Raw genomic sequence first — 22,048 nt, 5'->3', positions numbered from 1 at the left:
GGAAGTGTGCAGAAAGTACAATGAAGGGATTGATTAGCTTGTTTGGATGGCGTACAAGGAACCGGGGAGGGCTCTTGGAAGAGATAACACATAAGCTGTGTTTTTAAAAGAATAAATCAGAATTTTCCAGGCAGGAGTTTGGGAAGATAGGTTAGAAGCACTGAAGGGGCTGGGGAGCAACTGAAGCAAAGGTTCAGACTTCCTGTACAGTCTTTACAAAATGATTACCAACTGGAATGGGGTCACCGGCAATTTGTACTGCCTGAAGGGAGTTGGCCATGAGTTGGCCACAGATCCTTAGAAGAGAGGAGGAAGGTGAAATTGAATAATAGAATGAAGGAAAATGAGGAAAAGAAAAAGTAAATGAGAAAAGTTGAATGGGAAAGGAATAAGGAAAAGTGGAAAGATTAGGAAAAATCAAATGAAGAACCACAAATTGGTCATAGTTGGGCCAGATGATCAAGAGACATGCCTTTCCAATTTAAAGCTAGAGATGGCATTGCCTGTATCACACAGAAAACCGCCTAAACACAACTAGGATAAGATGGTGCCATTTGGCGGCACAGTCTATAAGGCCTGGAAGCCGCCATTTTCTTTTTATCAGATCCAGCCTGGTCCCAACGCCTGGTGGAGCTGCGTCCCCACAAGGGAGGGAGCCCCCTATGGCTCCAAGGGGCAGCCATGAGGCTCATCCTCTGTTCTATGTCTGTAACCTCCCTCACCTCTGTCCCATGAGCTGGTCATGATCCAGCTCCCTCCAGGAAAAGGGAGAGGGCCAAGAGTTCCAGATGGCAGAAAGCCCACTGGAATCTGGCTACCACCTGGAGACTAGTTGTCTGTTTTCACCTCCTCTTATCAGGTCTATCATAGAGTTTGCCCTAAGTCATAAAACCACAGAATTTCAGTGTGAGAAAAGAGCATAGGTACCACCTAATTTAGTAGTTTTCAAACTGTTTTGATCATCTTCCCTAAGCAATAAAACAATTTGCTCATGTAGCTGCAATTTATATATATTTATTCATTTTTAAATGACATACTTCTGTACTAATATATTTATTTTAAAATATACACAAAAATTGTATTTGAAAAGAAAGAAAGAAAGAAAAGTTATGATATTTTCTTCCTGTAGCCTCATGGGTGGTTTTGGTTCCTTCTAGGCTACACAAAATCTGTTTTGGAGACAACTCATCAAATTCAACTGGATGTTTTAATTTCTGTAACTCTCTTCCAAAAGGAAATCTAAGCTTTTGTTGAACACCTAGACGGATGCCATTTCATTTTTGGAAACTTCCAGGAGTTCCCTGGTTACCGTGTCCCAGATGGCCAAGGGAGGGGCTGCCATTCAGGATCCCGAACCTGGCATTCCGGCCAGAACTGAACACTTCTCTGGGTGTACAGAGAGAAGGAACCCTTCCTCTGCATTTGGCTCTCCCTGGGTCTCACCACATGAGCAGCAGAGCTGTGAAGACAGCAGGAAGGGCCCTTGGCTGCCACTGTAAATATTATTGTTGCCTTTGGTATGCAGAAAAGCAAGAGGAGCAGCATTTGCTGCTTCCAGGTGGCAGACGGACAAAACTGAGAGCAGAGGGGGAGAAGCTGGAAGGGTGTCTGGGAAAAAAAGAGATCAATAAAACCTCACTAGTGTGCAATATTTACTATAAACAGCCCAAGGTTGTTTGGGGTATGGAAAACTGTCAACATAGATCAGTTCTTTCTCAGTGACTGTGGGAGCAGGTGTTCCAGAAAGAAGAATGAAGATGGCAGCCGTGGTGGGATCAATGATCAGACTCTGATTACAGCAAAGTCACTGAATGTTAATGTGGACCGGCAGCCAGTGCCACAGCGCGCAGGGCCCCCTGCCATTTTTAAAACACACATTTCAAGATTCTGGATTGCCGCAATGTGTAAATACTTTCAGACTGTGGACTGTTTCCTTAATTCTTTAGCAGAATTTTTCCAAAGTACACAAATGTTAGTGATGAAGCTAGTTTGGGGCCAAGAAAACTTAACTGACAAAAAGTGCAGAAAGGCCTGGGTAAGACAAAAAAGGCAGGCATACTTTGCTCTGTAACGTCTCAAGATGCTCAGAGAAGTGACTAGAAATGCTTCTCCATGCAGCTTCTTGCAAAAGCATTTGAGAGAGCCTCTTTCTTAACAGTTAAGCTTGTGGAGGATGAAGGACCTTTCTGGCAATTTAGGGTGAACTTTCTTCCTCTCCTTTCTCCCCTACTCTATCTGCTTTTGAATGACAGACTAACCTGGATCCTGAGGCCAGATTTAAAATTCCTAGAATTTTAATTTGATCTCTTACTGTTCGATAATGAAAGAACAATATTTCTTTAGAGGTGAGTGCCCTGTGCTGGAAGCTGCCCTGGGCTTGGGGGAAAAGCTGAGTCTTCAGGGCCCAGGGGAAGAGAATAAAACTCAAAGGGAAAACAATTGGGGTTATAGTTGGGGAGTTAGACAGTATTAACAATTGTCTTTTGCTTGCCTAGAAAGTTTTTCCTAACTCCTTAATTCCAGAAACATGCCGTGTTGCCCTGACCATGGGAGTAAGTGTATATTCCAGACCTGGCTGATCACTATATGCCATCTTCCTGACAACTGGGATCAGTTCAAGGGTTGGACCCATGCCGCAAACAAGGCCTCGCTGAGGTCTGGTATATAAACATGAAGTAAGCGTCCATGATTGCTAAATGGGAGGATATGAATTTGAGTCTCTTGGAAACCATGTTATCACCTGCCACATGGAGAATTAAAATAAAGCCAAGAGACAGGCGGATGGATGGCTGCATGAATGAAGAGAGAAAGAGTCCCAGTAGCTTGGAGTCAACCGACTCTCTCTCCTTGCAGCCCAGGTGGAATCCATCAGCAAGTGCTTTCATCTTCCCCTTTGAAATAGAACCAGATCCTGAAGATGTGATGACATCTCATTATCCCCGCCATGACAACCTTAGTTCCACCAGCACAGTGTCTCCCCTGGAAAATTACAGTAGCCTTTACCTGTCCTCCAGCTCCTGCCTCGCCCCTACTCAATTGATTTTCCAGACAGGAAATAGGTCATTTGGTTGTTTGCTCGCACAAAGCTTTAAAATATTAATTACGTCTTATCATTTGTCCGCTCCAACCCTCCAAAGGATTCTCGTCTCACTCAGAGTAAAGCCAGAGTCTTAGGATGGTTTACTTTGCATCCTGCTGTCCCTTCCTTCAGGGGGTTCATCGGCTTCCTCACTGCTCCTGAACAGTTCTCCGTCCTCTGACACGGCTATCTTTTTATTTTTGCATGCTATATATTCAGCTCTCCTTTTTTTATTGTTGCCCTTTTCATTGCTGTATCCCACACATCCAGTGGCCCCTGGAACATAGCATGCACCATGAATTCCAATTCTGGCCATCAAGGCGCTGATTCCCTGTCTCTTCCCTTCATTGTGTCAGCCATCTTGGAGGCCTTCCCAGTTACCTGAGCCTACAAATTCCCCTTTCTTACTTAAGCTAGTTTAAGTTGTGTTGGAGTGATGCCATTTTTAAACCTGGAAATTTAGGGCAGAGCTGAAAATCTCTAAGGATGAAATAAATTGATTTCCCCCCAAGCGTTTGATGTTGGTTCAACCTAAATGCTCTAAAGTTGCTAATAGTTGAACCCCCCCAGAAGCTTAGAGGTTATTCATATTTTTCATAATATCATTTCTTCTTAAACAGTGTGCTCTTAAAATTTTTGCTACATTCTTAAAAGTGAGTCTTAGTGTGTCTTAGGGTGAGCATTCTCCTACAGGAATTTATGTCTGAAATCAAACCTAATTCAATGAGCAAATGGGGTTCAATTTAGAAAACGTCTGTGTATGGTCAACTTTTCAGATAGGGAACTCTTTTGTGAAATGAGAAAACACTGTGGAGTTAACTTTCCATCTCTTTATCATCTGGATGGTGCAGGGCTGAAGTGGGATGACCAACAATGAAAAACCCAGGAATCATCTATTTTGTAGCGATGGTTACAATTGCCATCATTTTCTCTAGGCTATAGATCACTGGTTTTCCACCTTTGCCCTATGTCAGAATCACCCGGGCAGCTTTTCAAACTCCCTATATCTAGGCTGCACCCGGGCCAATTAAATCAGATCTCTATGAGTGGGAAAACACTATTTATTAGTAGGTAACTTTTATTGAGCACATACTATGTACCAGGTTCCATGCTACGTGCTTTACAAGCATTATTTCATTTCATCCTGTGAGAATTGACAAACAGAAATCTTATTAAAATGGAGTTAGGAGGCCAAAAGGGGGAGGTCTCACACCCGATGTGGGTAGCAGAGGCCAACAGGAAGAAGAAAGACTTTGTCTTGCACTTCAAGAAGCTCAGCCAGTGAGAGACTGTCACAACTCAGTGAATGGAAACCCACTCTACTTCCAACTCTCAATTCCTCCAATTGACTCTTCGTTTACAATAGCCCTCTCCGCTTCCTCTTACCCTCTATAAAAGAGCTTCTCCTTCCCTTGCTGCTGGCAGACTTGCAGTGGCTTGCCATGGTTGCAGACCCCGAATTGCAATTCTTTGCTGATCCTAGACAAACCCATTTTTGCTGGAGAAATAACCACTGTCTGTTTGTTTCAGGCCAACAATCCTAACAAGAATTCTCTAAGGTGATACCATTACAATCTCACCTAAAGAGATGAGGAAATAAATCGAGGCAGAGAGAAATTAGGTGGATTGCCCAACATCTTATAGGAAGACAGTGATGAGAGCCAGTTACCAACCCAGGCAGTCTGGTGCCAGGGTCTGAACTCTTTCATAATTTGGTTTTTATTTTTTATAAAAAGTTAGGTACATAGTTTCAAGAGTCAAATAGTTCTCTACAGCTCGTTACCAAAAATGGTCCCCCAGCACCACCCTCCAGCTGTGCTATTTCCTCATTCTCAAGGCTATCACTTTCGGTTATTTTACTTTTTCTTTTCATTTTTATGTATTTGTCTCCCACTATTATTGCATATAATGGGACTTTTGCTTTTTTCAGTTTTAAGCACTAGCTCTTACCTTCCCACCTGGAAGATGAAGATATGGATTTCACTGCTCAACACTGCTCACGTCTCCTGATATAGTTGCATCATAATTTTGATTCTATCACAGCAGATGACATTGTTTGGATTATGTAAATACTGTTGACGGCTGAGCTGTGCAATATGCTTACTCTGTGCTTTCCTTTCTTAAGCAACTCTATTCTTGTTCCTAAGTTGAAGTGTCTGTTGTTATCTCTCTGGGAGTAACAGCAATAGTCTTTGTCTGTCCGTTTGTTCTTGACAAGGGTGGAGAGTAAGACTCAAGTCCTTGCATAGTTTCTCTTCACTCCAAGTCTCTTTTTTCTGTCTGTTCTGGAATCCGCCTTTCATATCTGAGACTTGCCTCAGGTGTCCTGCGATCCTTGGTTGTTTGCTCCTAGCTGTCAGAGGGGGACAAAAAATCAGACCGGGAACCCTGGACACAGAGGTGTCTATGCTGGCTTCACTGGGCATTTCCACAGGAAACTCCAGTGTCAGTACCTTTGGGTCTCTTCTCCCAGGCAGATCATAGTCCCCAGAGATGACTCTCTGGTCTCCTCTCTGGAGAACATTACCCTGGAGTCCAGCATTTTAGGACTAGAGTTAGGCAGGAAGGTTGGGGATATTTCAGTTAGTCCTCCTGTTTTCAACCAAGTACTTTTGCCCAAGTACCCACCTGCTGTGGTTTCCCCGGTCAGTAGATCCTCTGTTCTCTCCTCCCTAGAGAATAAGCCCCCAATCTTCTGTCCAGAGGGCAGGGGAGGGGGGCAGGGAGGGACTCTCCCCATCCTTCAGAGTTGGGGAGGAGACCTGGGCATCTCACAGCTTTGTAAATAGACTCACAACCAACTACCTCCTTTTCAGCCCCTCGTTCACCCTCACTTTCCAAGGTACATGTGCTACCTATTCCTGAGGCTTCTCAGGGTGCTAGATGCAAACTGAGTTGTTTCTCAGCTTCCCCGCCCACTGACTTAGAAGGCATCTGTCTAGAAAATGCTGTCAGTTATCATTTGTCCTCCTCTTTTTGAAAGTATTACACTCACACGTACACATATACACGCACATATGTGTGCGTGTATCTGTTATATTATCTTCTGTCCCAATCTCTTTGTCCTAGTGACTTTATACACTACTCTCACTTTGGGGGGGACACAGACAAGAGTGGAGTTAAGAGAGTATGTTAATTATCATCCTTATGGAGGAGTCAGAGCTCTTAATCACCACCTCCATTGGAATGATAGACAATTGGCTATCTTCACACTACTGAATATGTGTATCAGCCCTTTCACAATCCTCGTTTCATTGGCTTTTGTCAACCTTGTTAGCCAGGTCATGCCTGAGGCCGTCACATGCCCATAGCGCAGATGAAGAATGACACAGAGCAGTAAGGTACCATGCCAGGGCCACATCACAGGTCTCCTGACTTCTACCCAGTGCCATTTCCACCTTTTCATGTTGTGTCCTGGCCTGTAGCGAGAAGACCATCTGCCACTAGGAAGGATGATGCTCTTGGGTCCACTGGAGATTAGGGAAACACGATTTTGTTTATCGCCTTGATTCAAATTTCAAGTTCACTGCCTGAGTCTACAAAGAAGAGAAATAGAAGAGGGAAGCCTGGTATAAAACTCTTTTTTATTCCATTCTGGTCTTTCTTTAACTGCACCAACTGTTAAGGTTGCTTAACATTAGGAGCAGATAAAAGCAGAGATGACCGCATTTGTAGTAACTAAAAGGATGATAAAAGGCATGGGGATTCTCAGGCACTGGATGAATGAGCGAAACGGTGAACTTTGTTCCCAGGCTGGAGAAAGATGCTGTATCGAAACTGAAATTGGCCCACAGGATGGGATTTGGAAGCCAAATGAACTGTAGCTTATGAGGTCTGTGGTTCAGCTAATTGTAGAAACGCAGGCACTCCCCACTGACCCAGAAGTTCTCATAATCCATAGCTTAAGGACATACATTATGAAGGTGATCTGTGCAGCTGATCTTTGAAAATAGAAAGTCCTGGGAAGCTCTCGCTAAGTAAGATACGCACCCACAGTAGCCTTCCCTTGAGACTTAGAAACACAGGCAAAATTGAGCTGTTCGCCCTAAATAATGAAAAGAGACCAAACGACAAGAAATGCAAACATGACAGTGAATGAGCTAGGCTTGATCCGGCGCGTGCAGAAGACTGCTTTATTTTGTCTCTCTCTGGTGTGTTCGAGTCCGTTCTGTAATTCTGCAGGCTAGTTCATTCCCCATTGCTGGGGCAAACTCAGGCTGGTCCAACGACTTTGTCACTCTAAGTAATAAAAAGTCTCCCAGGTTCTTTAAGTCTCAAAATGAATCTCATTTCAGAAATTAAGCGTTTTCAATAATGAAAATGGCCAGTCCAGTGTAGGCATCAAAGCTGAAAACTTCAACCAAAGTTAAAGCTTTTCTCCTCCTGTTTTTGGATCTGCCTCACGCTCAAGCTCTGCCATTGGGAATTTTTCTCCTATTGCTGCCTCATGACCCTGCTTCTGGCTTCTCTGAGGCTGGAGCTGGGGCAAGGGAGGTGTGGGAGGGGCCAGAGGTCTCTCTTGACAGGCTCAGATGTGATCAGATAGTGGACCGGACATTATCATAGTTCACTGGTTCAGCTTCTCTCTCTTTGGGGCACTTTCTGATGGCGGACCTCGTGGTGAGGGCTGTGCCATTTCTCTGGCTAGGTCCTCATGATAGGTCCTCCCTCAGTCTTGGGGCCTCTGCCTGCCCCTCTGTTGAATCCCAGTTGCCCTCTCGGATGCCGTGTGTGTGGGATGGATCCTCCATGGCCTGCACGTGGCTGTGAGCCGCACTTCCCCACTCACTGCAGTCGCATTTCTCCCTTTGTTGGCTGCCGCTGCTCAGTACCTCTGCAGACTCCAGGGGAATTCACGTCAAGTCAAAACCCTATCACCATGCTCCACTCTGTTTCCAGCAGCACTTAACATGGCCTAGAGGAGGGGTAAGTTCTCTCTCCTCCTCCACAGGGGTGGGAGGAAATCAGTAATGTCCTGATGACCCTCTCTGGCCTCTTCAGCATCCGTCTCTGTACATCTGGATGGGTGATGGTGTTTGACTCCTGTTTTGATCCCTTTGGGTGCTTTTTGAGTCCTGCATTGGCCTGGCCCCTAGTAATTTGTTCTTGGCCCTTAAGAGCTGTGGTTGGCTGAAAAAAATATCCCCCAAAGATATCAGGTCCCATTCCCCATAATCTGTGAATAGTACCTTATATGGCAAAAGACATGCTTAATCTAAGGATCTTCAGGTGTGATTATCCTGAATCACCTGGGTGGGCTCTTACTACAATCATAAGCATCCTTATGAGAGGGAGGCGGACGGAGACTTGACACATAGAAGATGAGGAGGCAATGTGACCATGGAGGCAGGAACGAGAGAGCTGCAGCCACAAGCCAAGGAATGCCAGCAGCCACCAGCGGCTGGAAGAGGCAAGGACCCACCCATCCTCCCCCAGAGCCTCCTGAGGGAGCGCAGCTCTGCCGACGCCTTGATTTTAGCGCACTGATGCTGACTTGGGACTCCTGGACTCTGGAACGGTGAGAGAATCAATTTCTGTTGTTTTAAGCCACCCAGTTTGGGGTAATTTGTTATAGCAGCCGCAAGAAACTAATACAGGAACCTCAGCCAAAAGTACAGCAGAAAGGATCCCATTTCAAAGCCTGTTGTAAAAGAAAGCATTTAACAAATCACCTCGATGCCTCTGAAAAGGGCTGTCTTGTTGGTCAGTGTTGACCTATTTGACTTTCACACATATGGATCAGTCTGAGGGACATGCTTTGACTGGCGATGTCCCTGCCTTTGTTATTGCCTCTGATCCACTGGCAGTGAGGCCATCTGTAGGTGCTTCATCACTCTCTGACTTCTATAATTCTTTCTTTGATATAGTCTCTGTAGACAGAACATTCCTAATGGTCCCATTCTTACGTGGCATCCTTGATGAAGTTTGCTTGAAAATAACTGTCTATACCTGTCTGTTTCTTCCCTGGAGAGGTTTCCTATTAATTTTTCCCCAGGGGAGTTCCCAGAGATAAGGCAGAAACGCGCTCTGTACGCTCACTGCAGAGGGAGGAGGATTCCCTTACTAGAGATAAGAGATGTGATTGACACCTTTGGTGCTCAAATGGCTCAAAGTTCGGGCGTCCTTGCTGTTGACTCACAGGAACTTAAGTTTCATACTAGAACTTGAAGTTTTGTGTTTTTTAAAAATTTCTTTCTTTTTTTTTGGTGCAAGGAAAGATTTGCCCTGAGCTAACATCTGTTGCCAATCTTCCTCCTGTATTTTTTTTTCCTCCCCAAAGCCCCAGTGCATGGTTGTATATCCTAGTTGTAAGTTGTTCTAGTTCTTCTCTGTGAGCCACCACCACAGCATAGCTACTGACAGACGGGTGGTGTGGTTCTGCCACTGGGAAATCAACCTGAGCCACCTCAGTGGTGAGAGCGCGAAACTTTAACCACTAGGCCATCAGGGCTGGCTTTAGAACTTGAAGTTTTGTAGTCCAACTCCTACCAATGAGGCTCCCAACACCTGTATATTTCACTGGATGCATGACAAAGTCGTGGAGGGTCAATCCCAGGGCCATGCTTGTTGCACTCTGCCACTCTGTCACATTCTTCCCCTCATCCCCAAGGAGGAAGGGAAGGCAGGAGTGGGGAGCATCATTGACTCCTTCAACAAACAGTTATTAGGCAGCTACCATATGCCAGACCTCCTCCCAGGTGCTGGAGTTATGAGCACCAATCAAACGGTCCCAGATGAGTGGAGCTCAGTCTGGTGAGCCACGCACTCCCCTCAGATCCCCCTTTCAAGTTAAGACTTCAATGGAAGTCCACTGTACATAACAGAGAAAAGCAGAAGGGCTGTGGTTGCAGTAGCTGCCGGGTGAGGAGGGCTGGGGAGGGAGGTAGAGCCTGGGTAGCTGCGTGTTCCCCAAACTTGGTACCTCGATGTCCTGACTTCCATGGTGTCCAGGAACCATAAGACTCAATGGTTTCTCAGCTGGAAAAACACTATAGAGCCCAGCTTAGTGCAGGGACCACAAGTCCTGACTCTGGGGACACTCTGCTGGTTTCTCATCCTCATATTGTTGGCTTCCAAGCTTTGGGTTCTTGTTCACATTATTTAGTCCTTCTATGTCTCAATATCCTCATCAATAAAATCAGAATGGTACCTAATTCTAGTACCTAATTCCTAACTCCTTGGATATTGAAAAGATTAAATGAGCTAATCGACTCACAATAGTGCCGGACACTGAGTTGGCACTCAAGAAATGTCAGGTAATACACAGTCATGTGCCACATAATGAGGTTTGCGTCAATGACTGACTGCATAACATTTGGTCCCATAAGATTAGTACCGTGTAGCCTAGATGTGTAGTAGGCTATACTATCTAGGTTTGTGTAAGTGCACTCTGTGATGTTCGCACAATGACAAAATTGCCTCACGCATTTCTTGGAACGCATCCCCATTGTTAAGTGATGCATGAGTGTAATGTATGTTTGTGAATTGCCTTTCGACTCTCTACTGTCCTACATAGCTGACCCCATTCTTCAGTCAGGGCGGAAGATGTCAATAGAACACATTTGAAAGTTTAGGGAAATCCTACTCAACTTCAAAGCACTTTGATGAATGATCATAGAATTCCTGCCTTCTAATGGACAGGACTGAACTTCAACAAACCCTGGACACTGATTGGAGCAAAACCCACTTAAGGGGAAGAGAAGGGAAACCATGTGGGGCTTCATCTCACTCTGCCGGGGAGCTGACTTCTCTGCAAGAAGAACCAAAGAGTCAGAGGGAAATTGCTTTTATGGGGTGTTGTAGCTTTGCCACTACAAAAGAGGTTTTCCTATTTGCAGAGCCCTTAGCCAAGATCCAACCTAAATATGAATGACAAAGGCTGGGATTGGTCTAAAGCAAACTGGAGAGAAGCTTTTAACTTTGGAGATGGGGTAGGAATTGGGGGAGAGAGTCGAAAGGAACAGGAAGGGAGTCAGGCTTGGGTAAAACATTAGGGATAGAAGGGGAGGAAATGAAGAAGGCTGCGTGGGTATTCTGACTAAGGACAGCTCATCTTGCAGTACAGAGCTCTTGCTCAGAGCCCTGGGGGTCTGCATCCTGTACAGTGGCAAACACATGGGGCCTGGAGAGCCTGCAGATGACTCTGGGGAAGCTGCAGCTGGTGGCAGATGCAGCTGAGGCCAGTGGCCACCTGTGCTCTGGCGCCCACGCTTCCCACCTGACCTGTCTGCATTCACTCCATCCACCAATTATATCTGCAAAGCCCCAGGGGCTCCAGATCCAGTTCCTAAGGAAGGCTGACATCAGACCAGACGAAGGAGTGCTTCCTTTCTGGTTCACGTTCTAACCAACAATGCAGCCTGTGGCAGGCTTCCCTGAGTCGCAGAAACTGCAAGGAAGATGAGACTGGGCTGAGTGGTCCCATTTCTTGGCTGGGTGCCCTAGCATCTGTTTGCTCTCAGCCAGATGTGTGAGCCCAGCCAGTGGGAAGAGGGGAGTTGCTTCAAACTCTCCATCCTGATGGAAAATAAGCCTGTGCTTCCTGAGGGAGAGTCGCTTTTGTGTATAAAAGGAGAACATGAGAACAGCAGTTGGGGTGAGTCAACAAGAAGGAAGGTCAGCCTACTGTGTATTGGATATCTACAATATCGCAGACGTTGGAGCTGGCAATTTACATACGCTGTCTGAGTTACTCTCGGCAGTGATGCTTCAAGGTTGGGATTATCATTTTCGCTTTACAGATGAAGAAACCTGGGCTCACTGATTTCAACCGCCTGCCCAAGGCCATGTGGCTGGATGCCAACCCAAGCCTGTCTTACTCCAGAAGAGTCCTTTCTATCATCTGAGAGGCTCCCAAATACTGCTGTTGGACTGGTGCTGGGGAGCTGTTTAAGGCTACACATCTGGTCCCACCTCTAGAAACTCTGAATCAGAAATTCTGAGATGAGGCTGGGGAATCTGCCTCAGCAGATTTTTTGATGCCCTCCTGGTGATTGTGATGCTCAGCTCCATCAGGAGCCAGACCACTGCACCACACTGCCCCTCCCAGCAACACCTCTGACCCAGCAACACCTCTGGCAGCACTAATGTTTATAAAGAGCCTTAGACCTGAGGGAATTCCATCCACCAAATCTACCTTGACCTGTTATAATTCCCTTTATCCTGGATCCCTGACTTCCCTTGGAAGGACCTGGGAGACACCTAGTCTACCTGCTTCCTACTGGGTCCCCTGTATAGCCTCCCTAAAGATGGGGTCTGGCCTCTCTATAAACTCACTCAGGGATTCTTCATTTAACAAACACCTCTCTGGCAGTAACTATGTGTCTGGCAGTACTTTAAGTGCCTTACATATGCAATAGATTCTCCTTATTTGCAGTCATTCTATAGCATCTTAGTGAATACTGAATTAGTGAATATTGAATCGCTGCTCCAAGGATTAAGTTCCTGCAAGCCTCTAGTCACAACATTTTTCTCGACCTATCAGTACATAACTTGTTTTATGCGTGTTTCTGTTTAAAAACACCTGGTTTAATATATATGGTTGGCTCATTAACATTGAACTCAGCGCCAACTGCCCTGTAACTCGCGCCTGAAGGAAGCTGATCCAGCACACGAATAGTAGTCAGCACTTTTCAGAGCTTTGCTTGGGGGCCATTATAAACAACAGAATCACTCACAAAAAGCAGCCAAATGCAAAAACGGGATACTAAAGAGACTTCAAAAAGTAGGCTCATTTACAGCCTGAGAGCTGAAACAAGAAGGCAGAGCATCGCCTGGTTCCACCTCCGCTGGGAACGTGCACATGGGAGACTCGAACTCTTACCACTGTGCCTGTCTGAGACCGACCACGGGAGTGCCACAAGCATCGATTTGGAAGTTACAAATAAATTTCAGCAAGTAGGGGAATTCACAGGTTGTGAGGAAAGACTGTACTGACTTGTTTAATCCTCCAACAACAGGGTGAGATAGACACCATCACTGCCCCTCCCTCATGCTGGTAACCTTTAGAAAAATTTATTAGCAAATTCCAGAAGTGCCTTCCCATTTTAACAAATGAAAAAACTGGGTCACAGAGAGGTCAAGTAACACAGCTGGTAAGCGGCAAAGTCAGGATTTGAACCTGGCGTATTTGGGTCCACAGTTGTCAGATAGCCATGCTGCTGTTTGGTGGTTGCAGGCTCATCTCTATGGCCCGCAGCGCTGACCGAGCTCGGAGGCTGCCCACCAAGAGGGAGGCTGGTCCCATTACAAAGGAAAAAAATGAGTAATTGCGCGTAGTTGTAGGCACTATCGGATACTCACTAGGCCTGTTGCCTGGGTCCCCTTAACTTTGGGTTTCTCACAATGTGTTCCAGGACTCCGGGCTTCAGAACCACTTGGTGTAATGCAGACTCTCAGACAAGCTAACCTAACTGTATGAAGGAGGGGGTGCAATTTTAGTAAGAACCTCCGATAAAGTCTGATGTTTTAGGATTTGGCAAACACTGTCTAAAATTCATTATCATCTCGAATAAAAATTACACATCAAAAATAATATTTGTTTGTGAAATTTGCAGCATTCAGAGTTCTTTAGACTTTTCTTTTAAGGGCACAGGTTTTTTTTTTTTTTTTCTTAATAGGATGATGGGGAAAAAAATGGGTCCAATAAAGATTATTTAAAATTCAATTAAAAATTGGAAAGAGTATTTTTTAAATACTCTTCAAAATTTCCATAATGCCAAAAGTTCGAGAAAATTTGGCTTACCTAGAGTTCTTGTTTCTTTCTGAAGAGTGGACTCTTAACCTAGCTCAAACTCATAAAATGCTTTGGCCTAGGGAGAAGAAGTTGTCATCCCCTCTCTTTTTGTCAACTTCCCCAAGATCTGGCCTTTAAAAGAAAAGAAATTACAGGTTTACTTGAAAACAATGGAGAAGCTAGATTAGACTGTTAATGTTACTTCTAGAAATCTGAACATTTAAAAATAATGGCTAACTGAATGATGGTTACACCAGTGCATGCATTTGTAAAAATCCACTAATACATTTGTGATCTGTATACTATGTTGTTAATAAATTATAGTTCAATAAATAATAAACACACAGAAATAAATTTAAAAAACGAGTAGCAGCTTTTGCATAATTCTACTCAATTTCTCTCCTTTCTGATTTATCGTAGAAGACGAGATCTGTGTGTGCACCAACTTTTTTCTGGATTTTGTTCTCACTTGTTTAGTCCTGTGCTGGAAGTCAAAGGAAAAATAGCCAAAGGGGCTGCAGAAATATTCATCAGCTTAATGTTACCTCTGGGAAGAAGGGATGGGTACGGACTTGCCATGTCTTCTGCTGTGTTCCTCTTAAAAAATGGAATGCACTATGATTGTTTCAAAGAAACAGTTATGCACCACATCAAAGTACCTAACTGTAAACCAGCTACCGTCCAAGGTTCCAGGCATCTCAACAGTCAGAGAGCCTCGGCAAAGGGCAGTCTTGCCTCTGTGAGAATGTCTGTCCAAGCGGTAATCCACTGACCTCATCTTCTCCTGTTACACCACGTCATCCATCATCCAGGAACTTGGAAGATGTGTGGGGAAGGAACACCTTGCAATCTTCTGTGATCGTAAACTGAGCCTGAGGGGCTTAGAACCGTTGTTCCAGATGGAGCTCTTTTTCTTATATCTCTTTGGCAACAATAGCTTTGGAGATGAAGAGATGGAACAGGTTGGTGACATAGTGGTTAAGTTTAGCACAGTCCGCTTTGGTGGCCCAGGTCTGCAGGTTCAGATCCTTGGCACGGACCTACACCGCTCGTCAAGCCATGCTGTGGCAGCGTCCCACATACAAAATAGAGGGAGATGGCTACAGATGTTAGGTCAGGGCCACTCTTCCTCAAGCAAAAAAGAAAAAAAAGAGGCAGGTTGGCAACATGTGTTAGCTCAGGGCCAATCTTCCTCACCGAACAAACAAAAAGTAAGAAATGAAACAGGTTGCTTTTCATGTACAAAAGAAAGGCCATTGACCCTGGCTTGCTCATGTTGCAGAAGATTGATGCTGACCTGTCTGCTCATCCTTGACCTGCTTCCCTGGGGAGGAAGCACACATAGTAGTTGGGTTACTGACCAGGGTTCAGGGATGAGGACAGCACCTGGGTTTTGTGACGGAGGAACATACTCCCCAACCGATGAGCTGCTTCTGATTATAATGCTCTTCTTGGACTAAGGGATTTGTTTTCCGGCATTTTTGGCTACGTGTTGTAACAAGGCTGGCCACACGGCAATCATGAGCAGAATTACCATTTCGAATTGATGTTATCCCATATCTCTGTTAATTTATGCTCCCAGATGGAGGGGGTGAAGAGGCTCAGGCCTCTGAGAGGCATGGACAAAGCTGGCCTTTCAGAATCTAACACCAGTTAGGATGATTACCCTTCAGGAGTCTTCCCCTTCCGTTCCTGATGCCTGGAAAGCAGTACGGGATTTTGCCTCAGGAACGATTCACACACTTGTTTTCATGGGGACAGTGACCTCCTTTTGAACTCAGGTGTTTTGCACACCTGTGTGATAAGTTTCAAATTCTCGGAGAACTTGCATGATCCGATAGCTTTGAGGGAATTAAAGAACTCAAATAAAAGCAGATAATTATCAATTCTACCAGTAGATGTCAAAATACCTGAAATGTTCTCCATTGGCTTTAGATGCCCACGTAGAAATCTGATTCAAACTATTTCTTAGCACCTGTGTGAAATGCGGACCTGTGTGTGATCACATGTTTTTTTGGTTTGTTTTTTGCCTGTCAAGTTGCACTACAAGTTGTTTGGTCCCTGAATCCATCTGTTATGAAAAGTAGGTGGCAAAGGAAAGAATGCCTTCCTGCTGCAGTTTGGGGCCACCCTCAGGTTTGAGGCCCACACCAGGGAGGAGATCAAATGGCCCCTGTTAGCTGACTGTGAGAAAGCAAAGCTGCAGGAAACACAGGCCGGGGCGCGTCTGATGAGGGCTTGGCGGTCCTGACACAGAGCTCTCGCCGTGTGGCCACTCCCTTCTGAGAAATGCAAACGCCACGCGAGCCCTCAGCCTCCAGAAAAATCACCAGCACTCACGCTAAGAAAGGAGGGATAATTGCTCAAATTATCCGTTCAAAACCGAGCATATTAAATAACTACATGCAGCACCAAGCTAGATGGTATAGACAATGTATAAAAAAGCAGACTTTTCACCCCCCAGGGACTTATAACCTAATATTTCTCATAGAAGCAAAAGATGAAAATACAGTACAGTCTTTCTTCTCCTGAGATTAGACGTCAGATGTTGAGGGGGAAAAGGTAAGCGAAGGAAAACAGCAGTTTGGAGCGTGGAAATCTGCATCTTGTCACCGTCAGGGTCCTAGGGAACTCTGGATGCTAGCGTTCTACCTAAAAGTGAGGAAAGTCATTACGTGATCTCCGAACCTCCCTTTCAGCTTCTGGCGCTCTGACTCGATTGCCTCTGGTTTCTTATGCTGGCAACAGAATTTGAGAAACGTAGATGAAGAACATTCTGTGAGATGATTAAGTCATTGCTGTCAAAGGCATCCATCTCATCAGAGGAGGAGAGTGCCCAGGGGCAGAATCTAGCACATTGTGTCAGAAAAATATCTGTAAGAATCCAAGGCCTTTAAAATAGAACACTATAATAGTGCGCTTGGCACATTTCTTCGTATGTCTTCACCAACAGGCAAAGGAATATGGGAAGGCCGTGTAAAGTGTGTCTTACCCTTTTAAGTGGGTACTGAGGAGTTTCGTCACAGAGAATTGCCCCATATGTCCTCTCATCCTTCATCTCTCCATTTCAGTGATCTGCGCTTTGAAAGGTAATAGACAAGCATAGTAGGTAAAGCAAGAAATGTCAAGGCCAAATCAAAAAACATTTATTGAACGCCTGTCATATGTCAGGAGCTAGAAGGTTATATGTCCACATTCCCAAAGAAGTAAACTAGGATTCTCCTCAAGGTAAATCTCTCTTACGAAACACAGTCATATGTTGTGAGGTGATTTCATCACTGTGCGAACATCAGAGAGTGCCCTTACACAAACCTAGATGGTATAGCCTATTACACACCGAGGCTGTGCGGTACTCATCTTAGGGGACCACCGTCATATATTTGATCTGTCGTTGACCGAAATGTTGTTATGTGGCACGTGACTGTGTAAGAAGTCTGCACAAAAGAAGGTGGCCTCACTTTCTACCAGAGTCCTTGTTTGTTAAACGCAGCTAGACCTCAGCTCACACCGAAAGCTCCTTCATAGCCATCGAGGAAGGACTATTTTAGCCCATTCCTGTAAGGACTGGATGCTCTGAGTTATAGTTGACAAGTCGTTTAATAAATTAAGCCAGGACTCAACAGCCACCAAATAAATTTTCTTCTTATAATCACATATCCTAACATATTTATGAGTGGAACTATTAATTTTTTTAAAATGATTAAATAATTGTTTTCTGTTATATGGTATTTTGGACTAGAAGAAAACCACTAAGGTCCTTCCAGCCCTCAGATTCTATCCTTTCATTCTGCATGTTGTTATTCAAAAAAATGTTTATAACTGCTTGTTTAAATTCAACTTCTTATTTTGAGATAATTATAGATTCATGTGCAGTTGTAATAAATATTACAGAGAGATCTCATATAGCCTTCACCCAGTTTCCCCCAATGATAACATCTTACAGGCTGTAGTACGATGTCACAACCTGGATACTGATACTGTTACAGTCAAGACACAGAACATTTCCATCATCACAAGACTCCGTCATAGCCATACTCACTTTCCTCCCAACCCATCATCTGTTTAATCTTTGGTAACCACTAATCTGTTTTCCACTTTTAAAATTTTGTCACTTCAAGAATCAGGTAAATGAAATTATACAGTAAGTAAGTTTTGGTTACATTTCCCTCACCATAATTCTCTGGAGGTTCCTCCAGGTTGTTGTGTGTATCAATACTTTGATCCATTTTATTGCTGCATAATATTCCACAGTATGGATGTACCACTGTTGGTATAACCATTCACCTGTTGAAGGACATCTGAGTGTTTCCAGTTTTTTCCTCAGTTTTTGATTACTAACAAAAGGGCTATAAAACATCCATATACAGGCTTTTATGTGAACATAAATCTTCATTTCTCTGGGCTCAACATCCAGGAGTACAATTGCTGGGTCATATGATAGCTGCATGTTTAGCTTTTTAAGAAACTGCCAAACTGTTTCCCAGAGTAGCTGGACCATTTTATATTCCCATCAGAAATGTACGAGCAATCCGGTCTCTTCACATTCTCACCAGTATTTAATGTTATGAAGGACAACAAGGATGTTATAAGGACATCAGTATATTGGATTAGGACCCACCCTAATGACCTCTGTTTAACTTTATTACCTCTTTAAAGGCCCTGTCTCCAAATAGAGTCACTTTCTGAGGTGCTGGGCGTTAGGACTTGTAATGGTTAATTCTATGTGTCAACTTGACTGGGCCACAGGGGCCCAGACATTTGGTCAAACAGTATTCTGGTGTGTTTGTGAGGGGGTTCTTGGGTCAGATTAACATTTGAGTGGGTAGACTGAGAAAGGCAGATGCCATCTCTAATATGGACAGGTCCTATGCACTTGAAAATCTGAATAGAACAAAAAGGCTGAACATCGCCTGTGAGTAGAGGGGAACTCCTCCTGGATGACCACCATGAGCAAGGACATCAGTTCTTTTCCTGCCTTTGACCTCAAACTGAAACACTGACTCATTCTAGTTCTTGAGCCTTCTGGCATTCCGAGTGGAACCACACCATTGGCGCTCCTGGTTCTTATGGCCTTCAGACTCGCACTGGAGCTATGTCATCAGCTCTCAGGGGCGCCCAAGTTGCCGACTGAAGGTCTTGAGACTTCTCAGCCTCCATAATCCTGTGAGTCATTTGCTTATAAGGAATCTCTTTACATTTATATGCACTCAGGCCTTTGGACTTGGACTGAATTATGGCCCTCACTTTCCTGGTTCTCTAGCTTGCAGACAGTAGATTGTGGGACTTCTCAGCCTCTATAATTGCATGAGCTAATTCCTATAATAAATAAGTAATTAAACAATTAAACAAACAAGCAGCCTATCATTTCTGTTTCTCTGGAGAGCCCTGACTAATACAGGACTTCAATGTGTGAATTTTCGGAAGGACACGATTCAGCCCATGACATCTATTCTCTCGCATTGGTCAGTGTGTCTGTCCTTCCGCCAGTGCGTACACACTTGATCACTGTAGCTGAATAAGCCGTCTTGAGATTTCATAGACTGATTCTTCCCACTTTGTTTTTCCTCCTCAAAATTGTTTTAATTCTTCTAATTTCTTTGTCTTTGCATATAAATTTTAGAATAATTTTGTCTGTGTCTATGAAAAATCTTGGTGGGATTTTGATCCGTTTGGAGAGAATTGACATCTTATGTTGAATCTTTCAATCCATGAACATAATATATCTCTCCAATTACTTACCTTTGATTTTTTTCATCAGTATGGTGTGATGTTCAGCCTATCAGTCTTGTATATGTTTTGTTGGATTTGCACTGTCTTTAATTCTTTTTTGAGAGAAAAAAATACTATTGTATTTCTAATTTCAGTGTCCATGTGTTCATTGCTAGTATACGGAAATACATTAATTTGTGCACGTTTATCTTCTACCTTGTGTCCTTGCTGAACTCACCATTAGTTCTAGGAAATTTTGCAAATTCTTTGGAATTTTCCAATAGACAATCATGTTATTTGCAAACAGAGATAGTTTTATTTCTTCCTTTCCAATCTGTTTGTTTTTCATTTCCTTTTCCTGGCTTATTTAATTGTCTAGAACTTCCAGCACTACTTTGAGTGAGAGTGGTGAGCAGACATCTTTGCCTTGTTTCTGATCTCAGGAAGAAAACATTCGGTCTTGCACCATTAAGGCAATGTTATCTGCAGCCTTTTTGTGGGTAATCTTTATTAAGTCGAGGAAGTTCCCCTGTATTTTTATTTTTCCAAGAGGTTTTATCATGAATAGATGTTGAATTACGTCAAATACTTTTCTTTGCGTTGATTGATATAAGCAATGTAATTTTTGTTCTTTAGACTGTTAGTATGGTATATTACATTTATCAATTTCCAAATAGTGAACCAGCCTTGCATCCTTGGAATAAATTCTACTTGGTCATAGTGAACAATTCTTTTTATATACTGCTGAATTATATTTCCTAATATTTTGTTAAAGACTTTTGTATTCATGACTATGAGGGATATTGGCCTGTAGTTTTTTTGTTGTATTGTCTTTATACAATTTTGGTATTAGGGTAATATTAACTTCATACAATGAATTGGGAAGTTCATTCTTCTTCTATTTTCTGGAAGAGATTGTATAGAATTAATTAATTCTTTCAATGTTTGATATAATTATCCAAGTGAAACTGTCAGGGCCTTGAAATTTCTTTTTGGGGAGGTTTTTCATGAAGAAATCAATTTGCTTAATAGTTATAGGGCTGTTCCAATTCTATTTTTCATTGTGGATAAATTGTGGTAGCTTTGTTTTTTTAAGGAATTGGTCCCTTTCCTCTAAGTTGTCACATTTCTGTGTGTAGAGTTGTTTGTGGTATCCCCTTATTATCCTCTCAATATCTGCAGGATCTGTAGTGATATCCCCTGCTTCATTCCTGATATTGGTAGTTTGTGGGGTTTTTGTCAAACTTGCTAGAGATTTGTCAATTTTATTATCTTTTCAAAGAACCACATTTTTGTCTAATTGATTTTTGCTATTATTTTTCTGTTTTCAGTTTCATTGGTTTATGCTCTTCATTATTTCATTTTTCTGCTTGCTTTGGGTTCATTTTGCTTCTCTCTTTCTAGATTCTTGAGATGGGATTATTGATTTGAGATGCTTCCTTTTTTCTAAAAGATGCATTTAGGCGCCGGTCCGGTGGTGCAGTGGCTATGTTTGCACGTTCCGCTTCAGCGGCCTGGGGTTCGAAGGTTTGAATCCTGAGTGCAAACCTGCGCACTGCTTGGCAAGCCATGCTGTGACAGGTGTCCCACATAAAATAGAGGAATATGGGCACGGATGTTAGCTCAGGGCCAGTCTTCCTCAGCAAAAAGAGGAGGATTGGCAGCAGCTGTTAGCTCAGAGCTAATCTTCCTCAAAAAATAAAACAAAATTTTAAAAAGGTGCATTTAGTGCTATAAATTTCCTTCTCAGTGCTGTCTTAAATGTGTCCCACAAATTCTGATATGTTGTATTTTCATTTTTACTCGGTTCAATGTCTTGCTATTTCCCATGAGATGTCCTCTTTGAGCCAGATTTCTAAAGGCTTCTTCTTCTATTATGTCTTTTCTGTTTAGAGAGTTTCCTTTAGCCATTCTTTTAAGGTAGTCTGCTGACTACAAATTTTATTAATTTTCCTTCATCTTGCAATGTCCGGCTTTTCTTTCATTTCTTGAGAATATTTTTGCTGGATGTAGGACTCTGGACTGACAATTCTTTTCTTTCAGGGCTTCAAATAAATTGTGCCACTTCCTTCTGGCTCTGTGGTTTCTGATGAGAAAGATGCTGCCGTTCTAATTATTTTTTTCTATAAGTAAAGTGTCTTTTCTCTCTTGCTGCTTTCAAGCTTTTTTTCTATTCATTTAATTTTCAGAAGTTTAGTTATGATGTGTTATCACACAGATTTATTTGGCCTTATTGTGTTTGAGTTTCACTCAGTTTCTCAAATCTGTAGGTTTATGTTTCTTGCTGCATTTTGAGAGTTTTCTGCCACTATTGCTTTAAGCTCATTTTCCACCCTGCCTGTTTTCTCTTCTCCTTTCAGGACACCAATGACACGAATGCTAGATCTTTTGTTAGAGAGCACAAATTCCTGAGGCTCTGTTCATATATTTTAGCTTATTGTCTCTCTCTTGTTCAGACTGAGGGATTTCCCTTGTTCTAGCTTTCGGTTCCTCTATCCTCTCCATTCTGTTTTTGAACTTTCTAT

This window comes from Equus quagga, chromosome 22 (genome assembly GCF_021613505.1).
Source record: "Equus quagga isolate Etosha38 chromosome 22, UCLA_HA_Equagga_1.0, whole genome shotgun sequence".
NCBI lineage: Eukaryota > Metazoa > Chordata > Mammalia > Perissodactyla > Equidae > Equus > Equus quagga.
This window is presented reverse-complemented; position numbering follows the sequence as displayed.